This window comes from Mytilus californianus, unplaced genomic scaffold (genome assembly GCF_021869535.1).
Source record: "Mytilus californianus isolate M0D057914Y unplaced genomic scaffold, xbMytCali1.0.p SCAF_14, whole genome shotgun sequence".
NCBI lineage: Eukaryota > Metazoa > Mollusca > Bivalvia > Mytilida > Mytilidae > Mytilus > Mytilus californianus.
Window position 1 is genome coordinate 41160510 of NW_026262626.1, and position 13654 is coordinate 41174163.

The following is a 13654-nucleotide window of genomic DNA, read 5'->3' on the forward strand; positions in this document are numbered from 1 at the left end:
TGTTTCAACTTTACACCATTTATATGACCATACTGTAAAGCCAATTTTAAGCTATTGATTTGAAGTTTGGGGTATATTCCAGTTAACTCAGCTGCATGTAAAAACAAAATGATCAAGATATTTTAGAAAAGTGTTTTCCAACGATACATCTGAAAAATCAGATATCAAATTTATGAAATATGTACTAGGTGTAAACAAAAAAATCAAGTTATCTTGCTGTGACTTCTGATCTAGGGAGATACCCATTGTATTTTTATATTATATTAGAAATGTTAAAATATTACCATCGACTAGATAATTCTGAAAACATGTTATTATATGATGTATATATATGTAGGAAAGAACTTCACAATAATAAAGGGAATACATTGTTCTCAAGCATAGATTGTATTTTTAAATAGCTAGGCATACCCACATGTAACTTAAAAACCAGTATATACTATTTCACAAAATGTATCAAAGATAAGCTATATAAATACTATCTCCATTACTGGAAGGAAAATATAAATAAAGTATTTCAATCAGATCAAGGCAAACTTAATACTTATTTCTCCTTTAAAACTCTATTTTGTTCTGAAAAAAATATTTAGATCTAAAAGATTTTAGATTAAGGTAATCAATCTGTAAGATTAGAATAAGCGCTCATCCTTTACGGATTGAGACTGATATATATGCAAAGGTTATATTAATAGAACACTTAGAAAATGTTTTTACTGTTCTTTAAATAAAGTTGAGGATGAAAAAAGTAAAATAACAAAATACCGAACTCCGAGGAAAATTCTAAACGGAAAGTCCCTAAGCAAATGGCAAAATCAAAAGCTCAAACACATCAAAAGAATGGATAACAACTGTCATATTCCTGACTTGGTACAGGCATTTTCTTATGTAGAAAATGGTGGATTAAACCTGGCTTTATAGCTAGCTAAACCTCTCACTTGTATGAAAGTCGCATAAATTTCCATGATATTGACAACGATGTGTGAACAAAACCAACATACATAATAGGTAAAAATGTCAAAAATAGGGGTACAGCAGTCAACATTGTGTTATAATCTTTATCACTACAAAAACAAGCAAATATGTCAACAAAGACAAACAAAAAGGCCTAATGAGATACACTTTGTGACTGAATGCCCACTATATGCTGATAATAGAATTGAGTCTTTTTACTGAAATTTCATTAACCTGCAATAATTTTTCAATCTTTAGACAATCTTTCGAAGTTTACATGGCTATTTACACAAGAAAATTAAGATGTATATAAATGTTTGGGAAAGTATTTATCTAAAAATCTGGAGATAAGGAGAAGTTCAAAGATAATACATGCAAATTAGCCACACGTATACTTTTTTGAGTGTTATATTTTATAGATGTTATTTGTATTATCTGGTTCTATATTGGCCTTATACATGTTATACGAGAGTTATTGTTAAACTGTGTTGTTTTCTTTTATGTTTCTTAATTTGTGTCTAATCATATGTATGTGTATGTAATGTGATAAAAGCTCTTTATAGGGCCCTTTAATTGGAAAATAAAATATTCTTTTATACTTATTCTTATTCTATATTAATTTTGCAGTTATCTTCCCCTTCATACATGTCATAGGCCACATGACAGATCCTAACAGGAAAGCTGAAGTTCGCCAAGCTCATCAGCTGTTAGTCGTTACATAGTTTATAGAGGGTACACCGGTGTCAAAAAGATTTACAGAAGTTAAACAATACTTTCAATACGAATGAAACAGAGAACAAGGTTTATTTACAAAAAAAGTAAGTCTACTATCGATTACCTATTTGTTTAAATATACAGATTCATAAATAGATTTACCTTGAACTTCTTCTTTGTCAATTTAAAAACTATTGTCTATGTGTTCAATGGAGTTTGAAATAAAATATACACGATTACAAGTGTATTTGAAACTGAAGAATATAACACATGAAGTGTATCAGAGATGTCAAAGTATGTTAGTAAATCTATACTGTAATGGTAATGTAGTGTATTGCTAGACATCTTTCCCAGATTTATTATTTTCACACGATGTAAAATTTGATTTTTACCAATGTAAAAATTAAAATTATTTATTTTTACCTTGGTAATTTTCATTTCAACACTGAGGAGCAAAAATCCTCCCAAGAACTGCAAGTTTAAAAGAATCAAATTGAATAGGATTATTGTTGCAATATTCAAAATAAAACCAACTCCTGATTTATGCTAAAACAATAAATGAAAAACAAATGTGACAGATAGCTACCAACAACAAGCACCGAATTACAGGATCATGACTTTGGACAGGCACATTAATAATGGCATGTGGTTAAACAATACAAGAATGCCAAACTCTCTCAATAACCTTGGACTTTGGTGTAACTGCAGAACATAAACACACATTGCAAGAATAAGTTTGAAAGGGCTTGACTCACCAGATAGCCAAGTCAGTTACCTCAATGTTTAAATGTTATTTTTTTTAGACTTATAATATGTTGAGGGGCGATCTTTTAAAGTTACTGTTCGGGAAAATATACAGATTGGAATATTGTAAAGTTACTGGCTTTTGTTTATTGAATGATTCTTGTTAACTAAATGTCCATCGGAAACAGATTCAGGACAAGAAACATACATAATTGCTATAGTTGGTAGGTTCTGTGAGATAGGACAAAGAATCAACAGTCTTCACGATAAACTTTTAAATCTACAAGCCAAGAAATTATTTTTTGGAAAATTTTTAGTTAGATTCTGTTGGCCTGTAGAGATGATTTTTACAGGCCTGAAAGAAATTTCACAAGCCTGGGCTGCTGTGCACGTGGTTAAGTGTGAAGAATGAGAGTGTGAGTACTAGAGGCAGTATGTCACCGTTTTAATATTTATTGGTTATTTGTGTTGTTGGATTGCTCTCTTATTGACATATATCTAACATATCCTTTTATTTGTCCATTGCAGTAATGAATTAAATTAACACTAAGTGTAATAAATATATGTGTATACCATCTCAGTGATTAGTAAGTAAAATAAACATTGCACATCATATATATAGATATAGGAAGATGTGGAATGAGTGCCAATGAGACAACTCTCCATCCAAGTAACAATTTATAAAAGTAAAGCATTATAGGTCAAGGTACGGCCTTCAACACGGAGCCTTGGCTCACACCGAACAGCAAGCTATAAAGGGCCCTAAAAATTACTAGTGTAAAATCATTCAAACGGGAAAACCAGCGGTCTAATCTATATAAAAACGAGAAACGCGTATGAACTACATAAACAGACGACAACTACTGTACATCAGATTCCTGACTTTGGACAGGTGCAAACATTTGCAGCGGGATTAAACGTTTTAATGGTACCAAACCTTCTCCCTTTTTTGAAAAAATAGTATAACATCACAACATAGAAAGATATGCCTTCTTTTCCATTAGTTGATAGAAATAAACCGTACAAATAATAAACTTTAAAATTACATTTGATTTTTTGAAGCAAACATATCTCAATCTGTTTGAAGTTTTTTTTTTTGTTACCTGGTAATTACAGGTGGCAAACATTTCAGGAAAATTTGTAATCTGGTAATAACAGGTGGCAAACATTTCAGGCAAATTTGTAATCTTGTAATTAGGTGGGGAAAATATTTCAAACATATTCAGGACAAGCAAACATTTAGCAACAAATCAAGTGTTAAACATCTGCAGAATAATTATATTTATAAAAGGGGGAAAAAGAGGACACGTTAGGTAAGTGAAGAAATGATGTCTAACAATATCACCGTAGGATTTCTCAAAGACTTAACTACTGTAAGGATTATTTGATTTGCAGAAACGCATGTGTATTATCGTTCATATTGATCCTAAACAATCTTTAAGTTTCAATGAATAATGATGTCCGTTGAACATCTAGGACTTTTTTCTTTTGCTATTTGAGATTGTTTGTTACAGTTATAATTAATGTTTAGCTTACCTAGCCTGAAATGCAATGTTAGTTTTGGCCATCGCTTGCCATATGTCGTTGTCTGTCGTCATACTTTTTTTTTAAATCTTCTCCTCTGGAACAATAAGGTCAACTGTTACCTAACTTTACCTCTATAAATGTTCCTTAGAGAATCTAGGTCAAAATTGTATCCAAGGATTTGATCCATCATCATCCATGACAAACGTTGCTAATAAAGATCATAGGGGTTAAATATAGTTTTTTGTTTTTATCTAAAAAATTAAAGCAGTTACAGCAAAACTGACTAGGATAAAAATGAGTAACAGGTCAAGTTCTATATCCTATGTAATCTTCAGAAAAATCGGAGTACAAATCTTGAAGTACTTACCCCTGAAATGTCATTTTTTTAGCTAAATTCAAAGTTGTTGGAGATTATCTTGAAAACAGTAACAGATAAAGAGAAATTTTAAACTGTAAAAATTATCAAAACAATAAAATCTATAAATAATTCAACAAAAGCTATAATCAGAAATTGTCAATTGAACCCTTATAGGAGTTATAGCCTTTGCATGATGATTTTTACATGTTATTTTGCATTGTTAGAGTAAACTATAGTAGATACAGAGAATCTTTAAATAGTAATGATGTTCAGCAAGATAGGATCTACAAATAAGTCAATTGAACGAAATAGACAATTGACCCCTTATAAAAATTATAGCCTTTAAAAGACAGGCTGTACCCATTCTTAAATTTATCGAAGAAGCTATCATAGATAGAGAGTAATTGTTAAATACAAAGGGGTTCCGTAAATTAAAATATACAAATCAGTCAACAATTGTCAATTGACCCCTTAAAGGAGTTTTTGTCCTTGAAAATTATTTAACCTATCTTTGATTTTTAGCTTACCTAGCCCGAAGGGTCAAGTGAGCTTTTCTCATCACTTGGCGTCCATCGTCGTCCGTCGTCGTCGTAGTTAACTTTTTACATTTTGAACTTCTTCTAGAGAACCACTGAATGGAATAAAACCAAACATGGCATGCATGTTCCTTATGAGGTGCTGACCAAGTGTTGTTACTTTGAAGCCGATCCCTTATCCAAGATGGCCTCCAATGGAGGACATAGTATAACATAGGACTCTATGGGAAATATTTACAAATGTCTTCTTTTAGAGAACCACTGCATGGAATGAAAGCAAACATGGCATGAATGTTCCTTATGAAGTGCTGACCAAGTGTTGTTACTTTGAAGCCGATCCATAATCCAAGATGACCGCCAGTGGAAGACTTAGTTTAACATAGGACCCTATGGGAAATACATACAAATGTCTTCTTTAAGAGAACAACTGAATGGAATGAAACCAAACATAGCATGCATGTTCCTTTCCAGGTACTGACCAAGTGTTGTTACTTTGAGCCGATCCATAATCCTAGATGGCCGCCAGCCGGGGACTTAGTTTAACATAGGACCCTATGGGAAATACATTCAAATGTCTTCTTTTAGAGAACCACTGAATGGAATGAAACCAAACATGGCATGAATATTCCTTTCGAGATGCTGACCAAGTGTTGTTACTTTGAAACCGATCCATCATCCAAGATGGCCGCCAGCGGGGGACTTAGTTTAACATAGGACCCTATGGGAAATACATTCAAATGTCTTCTTTTAGAGAACCACTGAATGGAATGAAAACCAAAATGGCATGAATGTTCCTTATGAGGTGCTGACCAAGTGTTGTTACTTTGAAGCCGATCTATAATCCAAGATGGCCGCCAGTGGAGGACTTAGTTTAACATAAGACCCTATGGGAAATACATACAAATGTCTTCTTTTAGAGAACTACTTAATGGAATGAAACCAAACATGGCATGCATGTTCCTTTCGAGGTACTGACCAAGTGTTGTTACTTTGAAGCCGATCCATCCTAGATGGCCGCCAGCGGGGGTCTTAGTTTAACATAGGAACTTAAGAGAAAAACATACAAATGTCTTCTTTTAGAGAACCACTGAATGGCATGAAACTAAACATTGCATTAATGTTCCTTATGAAGTGCTGACCACGTGTTGTTACTTTGAAGCCGATCCAGCATCCAAGATGGCCGCCAGCATGGGACAATGTTTAACAACACCCCATGGACAATACATACAAATGTCTTCTTTTAGAGAACCACGTACTGAATACATTGAAACCAAACATGGCATGAATGTTCCTTATGAGGTGCTGACTAAGTGTTGTTACTTTGAAGCTGATCCTTCATCCACGATGGACGCCAGCGGGGAGACTTCCTTTAACATAAGACCTTATGGGAAATACATGCAAATGCTTCTTCTATAGGTGCACTGAATGGAATGAAACCAAACATGTCATAAATGTTTCTTATGAGGTGCTGATGAAGTGTTGCTACTTTGTTGCCGATTTACTGTTCAAGATGGCCACCAGGATTTTTTATTAAATTACAGGACCAATATTAAACCAAATTTGGCCTCACTCATTATTAGGGTATCTGTTATGATTATTTTTAATCTATTTTTACATGATTTCCAAAACCAAAGTAGAATCAGGTGAGCGACACAGGCTCTTGAGAGCCTCTATTTTTGCAGAAACTATAAAAGATAGAAAGGAACAGTAAATAGCAAAACTGTTCAGCACAGTAAGATCTCCAAATGACCGAAATTGTCAACCGACTGCTTATATTTCCCCTAAGTAATAATTTACCCATTTTGTGGCAGTTTTGTCAACAAATATTGTGGATAGAGAGAAGCATTAAAACGCAAAAAGATCAGCATACAAGATCTACAAGTTAGTCAATATGGCCAAATTGTCAGACTCCTTATAGGATGTATTGCTCTTAGGCAATATTTTTACTAATTTCTAATTTTGCCAATGATTTCAAAAAGTTTAATAATAATTATAGGTAAACAATTATTGTAAACAGTAAAAAAGGATCATCAATACAAGATCTACTAAAATGCCCCAAAATAAGATTTACAAATAAGCAAACATACCTGATTGCAGTAAAAGTAAAATAAATGTAAAAAAAAACATACTTTTACCAGTCGAGCGATACAGGCTCTGTGCAGCCTCTTGTTACATTGTTGTATCAAGTAGCATTGTGAAATGTTGGACTATGAATAAATCATCAAAAAGGTTTCCTGAATTATGTGTTCCTAATTCAGTGGTCATAATCTATAACGAAATAAATGTTAAACTATTGTTACAGAATAAATATTCTCTTCTATATATATATATATACCCCTCTAACAAGAATTTGTTTTGCATGCACACGTATAAAAATTGCGGCTTTTATCCAACGCAATCATAGGTTTGAACGTTGTTTTCAATTTAGACTTGTTTATATTTTTTCGTTTGGGCTTGAATTATATTTGCCTTCGGGTTTATATGATCAGTTCATCCTATTTTGACTCCTCAAAATTCAAGAGTCTATCCTAAATCGAGGTAAATTGTATGGCTTTCCAAATACCGTTTCGATTCCTAACATCACTGAAGAGACATTAATTGTCGAAATCGGGATATGGTGTACAAAGACCTTTGCACCTTTTGTTTGCGGTATATCATCTTTTCCGCAAGTTTATTGTTTTCTGTTTAGTATTAAATTTTTAATTAAGATCCATTTATTACATCGGTGATCCGTTTATTTGGCAATCGCCAATGGCAGTCAGCAGGGTTTAAGAACATTTGTTGTTCGACCTGTTAGTCAAATGCGTTTTGTTAAAATATACTTTTTCACTTTTTTGGTCTTTTGGAAAATGTTGTTTGTGCTGTTTTTAGACCCCTCTAACAAGAATTTGTTTTGCATGCACACGTATAAAAATTGCGGTTTTTATCCAACGCAATCATAGGTTTGAATGTTGTTTTCAATTTAGACTTGTATAATATGTGAACTATACGTTTTTTTTTCAAATGGGAAATTAAAACTTTTTTAGTATTTTCATGATTGTTATGTGTTATAAATATATCACAATGATATTATCATCAAAACATCGATCATCATTTGTTCATTGACCAATTGTTAAATGCCAGTGTTATGTAAAAAGGTAATAATGTAAAAGGGTGTGTAGGAATTGCGAATTGCAGCAATAAAAACCAAGACCTAAAAAATAAGATAAAAGATAAAATTGAGCAAACAAAATAAGGAATAGACATTAATGGGGTTCAAAAGTATAAAGACAAATTGTTGAAGATAAAAGAATTAGGTAATATAATACTGATAACAGTAATGAACGATGTACAGAAAAAAGATATCAGCAAACTACGAAAAATGTAATAGTAAATAGGTTTCATAAGAATTTTGCAGAATAAGCATAATTTTAAATAAAAATAAAAATGCATAAAAATTTTTAAGAAAACAGAATAATTAATTAAAACTAAATTTACCAAATTCTTTCATGGATACAAAAAACTGGTCTGGAAATTTGTCTGTAGAGTTCTAATCAAAAACGGGATATTGCATCATAATTTTTACAGTGATGTTGTTTATAAAGCCAGTAAACTTGGTACGATCCATGATGTCGGACAGTACACTAATTGATCTTTTGAATAAACATATTCTTAAAGGTTATCAATTTAATCCAGTAGTAATACTTTAAATATTATTTTTATTGCTACTAACATTGATTTTGTTTTTGAAAATTTAAGCATAGCTTAATGTATTGACTGTTAATGACGTCTTAACACTAAATCCAAAGATGTGTACTGATTGATACTTTAGTCTGGGAGAACATGATTTATTTATAAGTTGTAGTTGGCTTTTAACTAGCTTTCAGTAACTGTGAGTACTCTTATTTCAGCGCATGAAGTCAACCATCCTCATTAAAGTGGCAACACGAATGACACGAAAAAAATAGAAAGTAACTCTCTTTATGAAAAAGTCAACTAAATCAATGGTAAATCGTGTAAAGATTTTTACTATTTTTACTATTTTTTTTTACCACTCTAAGAATAAGTCATCTCGATTTTTGTTCATGTATTTGCAGTCCTCTAGGGGTATTGACATTTCATAAGACTTAGTACATGTAAGAAGATGTGGTATGAGTGCAAATGAGACAACTCTCCATCCAAGTAACAGTGTATAATAAGTTACCAATTATAGGTCAAAGTACGGCCTTCAACACGGAGCCTTGGCTCACACCGAACAACAAGCTATAAAGGGCCCCAAAATGACTAGTGTAAAACAATTCAAACAGGAAAACCAACGGTCTAATCTATATAAAAAACTAGAAACGAGAAACACCTTAGAACCACACCAACAAACGACAACCACTGAACAACAGGCTCCTGACTTAGGACAGGTGCATAAAAATGCAGCGGGTTCAAATATTTTAACAGGCGCCAATCTTCACCCTAACATGAGACAGTAGTGTAACATTACAACATAAATACACACACTATAAAATATCAATTGAAACGGCATTTAAACAAAAACAAGTAAACATACACTGAACGAATAAGTTTGATCTATGACACAATATAAATACAATATTAAAACGTAGGTGCCTATATAACATAGACGTTACAGGTAGTACTACAAAAGATGTTGGAAGAGTGTCAATAAGACAACTCTTACCTGGGACAAAATAGCACAGGTAAATTCACTGTGTCTAAACTACCCAGGCAAAAAATGTTTGGACTCGATGGTATCTAATATCCGGCACGGTGACGGAACATCAATAGACAGAGAAAAGGTAGTTTTCTGTTAATTTATTTGTTATTGTTATGATATCAAAGAATATTTATATATATATAACTATTTTCTATTGTGAGATGTAATATTTTCTACAACCGTTCTAGATTAACGGAGAAATAAGTAAAAATGCACGTCAAAATGACGAATTGAGTTAACCTTGCCTCGAATTTGTTTAATTTCTCCTTAAATTGTTCACATGGTACGGAAAGAAAGGTATGGAAAGAAAGATATTGACATGGAAATTGCAAAACTAGTCACTTTGAGCACCTCAATCCTTGTATTTCTGCGTATGGAACAAAAGAAATAGGTCATGTCAAAATGGAAGCACCCGGTTTTGTCAATGTTGTTAACTACACAATGACCCGGTTTTGTCTATGTATAGAACCCGGTTTTGTTTATTATATGAAAAGCAACGTTAACACTGGTACCCTGAAACAAAAAATAAATTTACAAATGGCTGATCATCATTGTCGGTTTTCAAACCAGATACTTCAATAAAGCGTGTGGCAAAGTTTGATTAAATTGTTAAAGAGGAGTAGATTTTTGTAAGATAATTGGCAAAAACGCAAAGAAATGGTAAAAATCGTAATTAAAGGTCAATAATTCTTACAAGGATATCGACCAAGTCGACTTATTCGTATATATTGTCTTGCTGATCATTTTTGCTATATAACTTTTATATATTTCGAGATAATAGACAAACATGGAAAAAAAGGAGAAATTTGTCATTCAAGGACATTAACTTCTATAAGAATTCGTGTGAGAGTTTTGATGTGTATGGACAAAAGGTAGAGCTCAACATTATGAAAATATCTGCCCCTGTTAAATTTTCTCTATCTATAGCTGTTTTCAAATAATAGACAAAACTTGCATCCCCCTATGTTCTTTTTTAAGCCATGTCGGCCATCTTTGTTGACAAGCGGGTCATCAAAAACTTTTTAAACTAGACACCCCAATGATGATGAAAAACAGTTAAACATAAGTTCGTTAGAACTTTAAAACCCGACATAAGATTGTGGATAAGGTTTGTTAAATATATTGTAGCCCAGTGATTTCAGAGGAGAAGATTATGTAAAAAATTAACGGACGACGACGGACGACGGGGGCCAAGTGATGAAAAAAGCTCACTTTTCCATTGAGGTCAGGTGAGCTAAAACCAACCAAGAATTCCAAACAAGATTGCACCGTTCTTGAATTAAAAAAAGTCCAACAATTCATAATTAAGGCTTACACGAACGAGATAAACTAATCAGACATGGCAAAACAACTTCAATTGCGTTTTTTTTTTACAAAAATAAATACTACGTATTATTTATACAAGAGTGACTGTACGCACTGACATGTCACGACAGCTGGAATGATCGTTATCGAATTTATTTTGAAGGTCTGTAAGATAAATAATTTAATAAATGTATCTCATAAAATTAACATTGTTCATGGAACCATAAAAAAAGTCAAGGTCCGATGAAACCTGCTAGACGGACATGAACACATTACAATCATTAAAACCAACCAACAAAAAAACTGAGGAATTACCAATTAATCAAGAAAATAAGTTCAACGTCACTTAAATAGTCATATGCGCCATACGAGCAAATATAGTTGACCTATTACTTATGGTATTAAGAGATACGGACTTGAACACGAAATGTTAACCTTGATCATAGATATCAACCATTATCAGGTATTCATTTGGTTAGGAATTCGCTGAACCATAAAAATGAGGTCAAGGGCAATGGACATATGACAGATAGAAGCATAGTTACATAAAATATCTGTGTGCGAGGTATGTTGCAGTCAGGCCTTCTAACTTCTGACATATGAAGCTTCATACAAATAGTTCAAGCCGCCACGAATTTGCAACCCTTGGTCTCGCATTCCGACAACTCCAAAATATCAATGAGAATTTTTAGAATAAACATGATAATCCTACTCACATACATCCAATTTCGCGGGTGTCCCTGCTTTCTTATTTCTTATAAAATTTTAAGTTGGTATACGATTTAGTTATATAACATCAGTGGCGAATCCAGGCGTCGTATAGGTCACACGCCCCCACCCCCACTTTTGATGGCCCTAAAAAATATTAAATCTTTTTTAAACGATTTGTTTTAGCTTAATTCGTCCAAAACATTGTTCGCTTCGCTACGCTCTGCGGTATATAAGCTGTTTGAATTACGCCCACTTTGAAAAAACCTGAATCCGTCCCTATATATTGTCAATAATATATTGACCAACGTCAATGTACGATAATCGTACCACAATGGAGAGATAACAGAACCGTTTATTTATACAACTATTAATAAAATAATCATTATTGCATTTTCTCGATGGCCTGAGACTATTATACTAATTTATACTTATTATTATAGTTACAATTAGGGATAGATGGATTTGATTTTTAATGCATGATTATTGTAATCATTTTCTCACCATAAACATTCAGTTTCTATGGCGATTCTGCAAGCATATATACATTTGTCTGATTATCATGCCATATAATGAACATTTAGCCTTAAGAAGATTTATTTTAAACGATCATAGGAAATATTACATCCCTAGGTAGATTGGATTACTTATAAAGATAACCATCCTGTTGTTCAAAAAAATCACATATCAATTCTTCAATTTTTAAGACCATAAACTCTAATTTTAAGTTTAAACACTAAAATTTACATAATTCATCTAAAAAAAACGTATAGAGAGCTTAAACCTCAATTTGCGGTTTAACCTTCATTTCTATCTATTTCGCAGTTAGAGTATTTTTTTTTTTAAATGCAAAGCAAAATTATAATTATTTTTGTTGCAATCAAGTAGGAATTCCTAAATAGGAAAGTTGTCCTCTGTAAGAAATCGTTTTCCAACCAGTCACCAAACTCCTTTTAATTGCTGAAGTTCAATTATGTTACGCGATTATGCCTTTTTTTTCTTTGACAAAACCGGGTTCTGCCTTGTGAAATCTAGGACAAAACCGGGTTGTACACATTGATAAAACCGGGTGCTTCCTTTTTGACATGACCCATTTCTTTCGTTCCATACGCAGAAATACAAGTATTGAGGTGCTCAAAGTTACTAGTTATGCAATCTCCATGTCAATAACTTTCTTTCCATACCTTTCTTTCCGTACCATGTGAACAATTTAATGAGAAATTAAACAAATTCGAGACAAGGTTCACTCAATTCGTCATTTTGACATGCATTTTTACTTATTTCTCCGTTAATCTAGAACGGTTGTAGAAAATATTACATCTCACAATAGAAAATAGTTATATATGTATAAATATTCTTCGATATCATTACAATAACAAATAAATAAACAGAAAACTACCTTTTCTCTATCTATTGATGTTCCGTCACCGTGCCGGATATTAGATACAATCGAGTCCAAACATTTTTTTGCCGGGGTAGTTAAGACACAGTGAAATTTAAATATATTTATTTTGTTGTTAGGAAGTAAACATTTTTTTCAAAAATTAATATATTTGTTGTTCTAAGTACGAGTACAGAAATGAAAATTTATCGTCATAGTTAATACTTATCAAAGATGGTACATATTAAAAATAGTGAGACGTGATATAACACAAAATAAGTAAACATTGAATTACAGAAATGCATTACAAATTGTGTCAACAGGTCAAATTAACACGAAAGTACGATTTGAGAGTACTCGCAATTACTGAAAGCTAGTTAAAAGCCAAAAACAATTAACAATAAAAAATCATGCATCAGAGACTAATTCCATGTTTACATTGGGATATGGTCCGTTTGATTTTGGTTAGTAACATAATTTCAAAAATGTTCCAGAGAAATGTACAACAAGTAAAATAATAAAAGGAAGTTGGTACTCTAGGAATTTAGTTGCATAGCAACATTCTAAACTAATTTTTTTACAGTAGCTCCTATACCCTACTGCATGTACCCCTTATTCATGCCCTTTGCTATTTTAGGAGGGACATGATAACATTATAGGGAAATTTTGTTTTTATTTCAATTCATGCTTTTTGTTTCTATTTACCAGAACGTTTTCTTGTGAATCTA

General features: G+C 32.5%; 1 long non-coding RNA gene across 2 annotated transcripts in view; it reads left to right on the forward strand.

The window, feature by feature from the left end:
* The window catches only part of LOC127724553 (uncharacterized), a 31179-nt gene that overhangs the window by 12787 nt on the left and 4738 nt on the right, over positions 1-13654 (forward strand). For both annotated transcript variants that reach the window (XR_007992564.1, XR_007992565.1), the window contains exons 2-3: positions 1579-1769; positions 8721-8816. This is a non-coding gene — a long non-coding RNA (uncharacterized LOC127724553). The remainder of the gene's footprint in view (positions 1-1578; positions 1770-8720; positions 8817-13654) is intronic.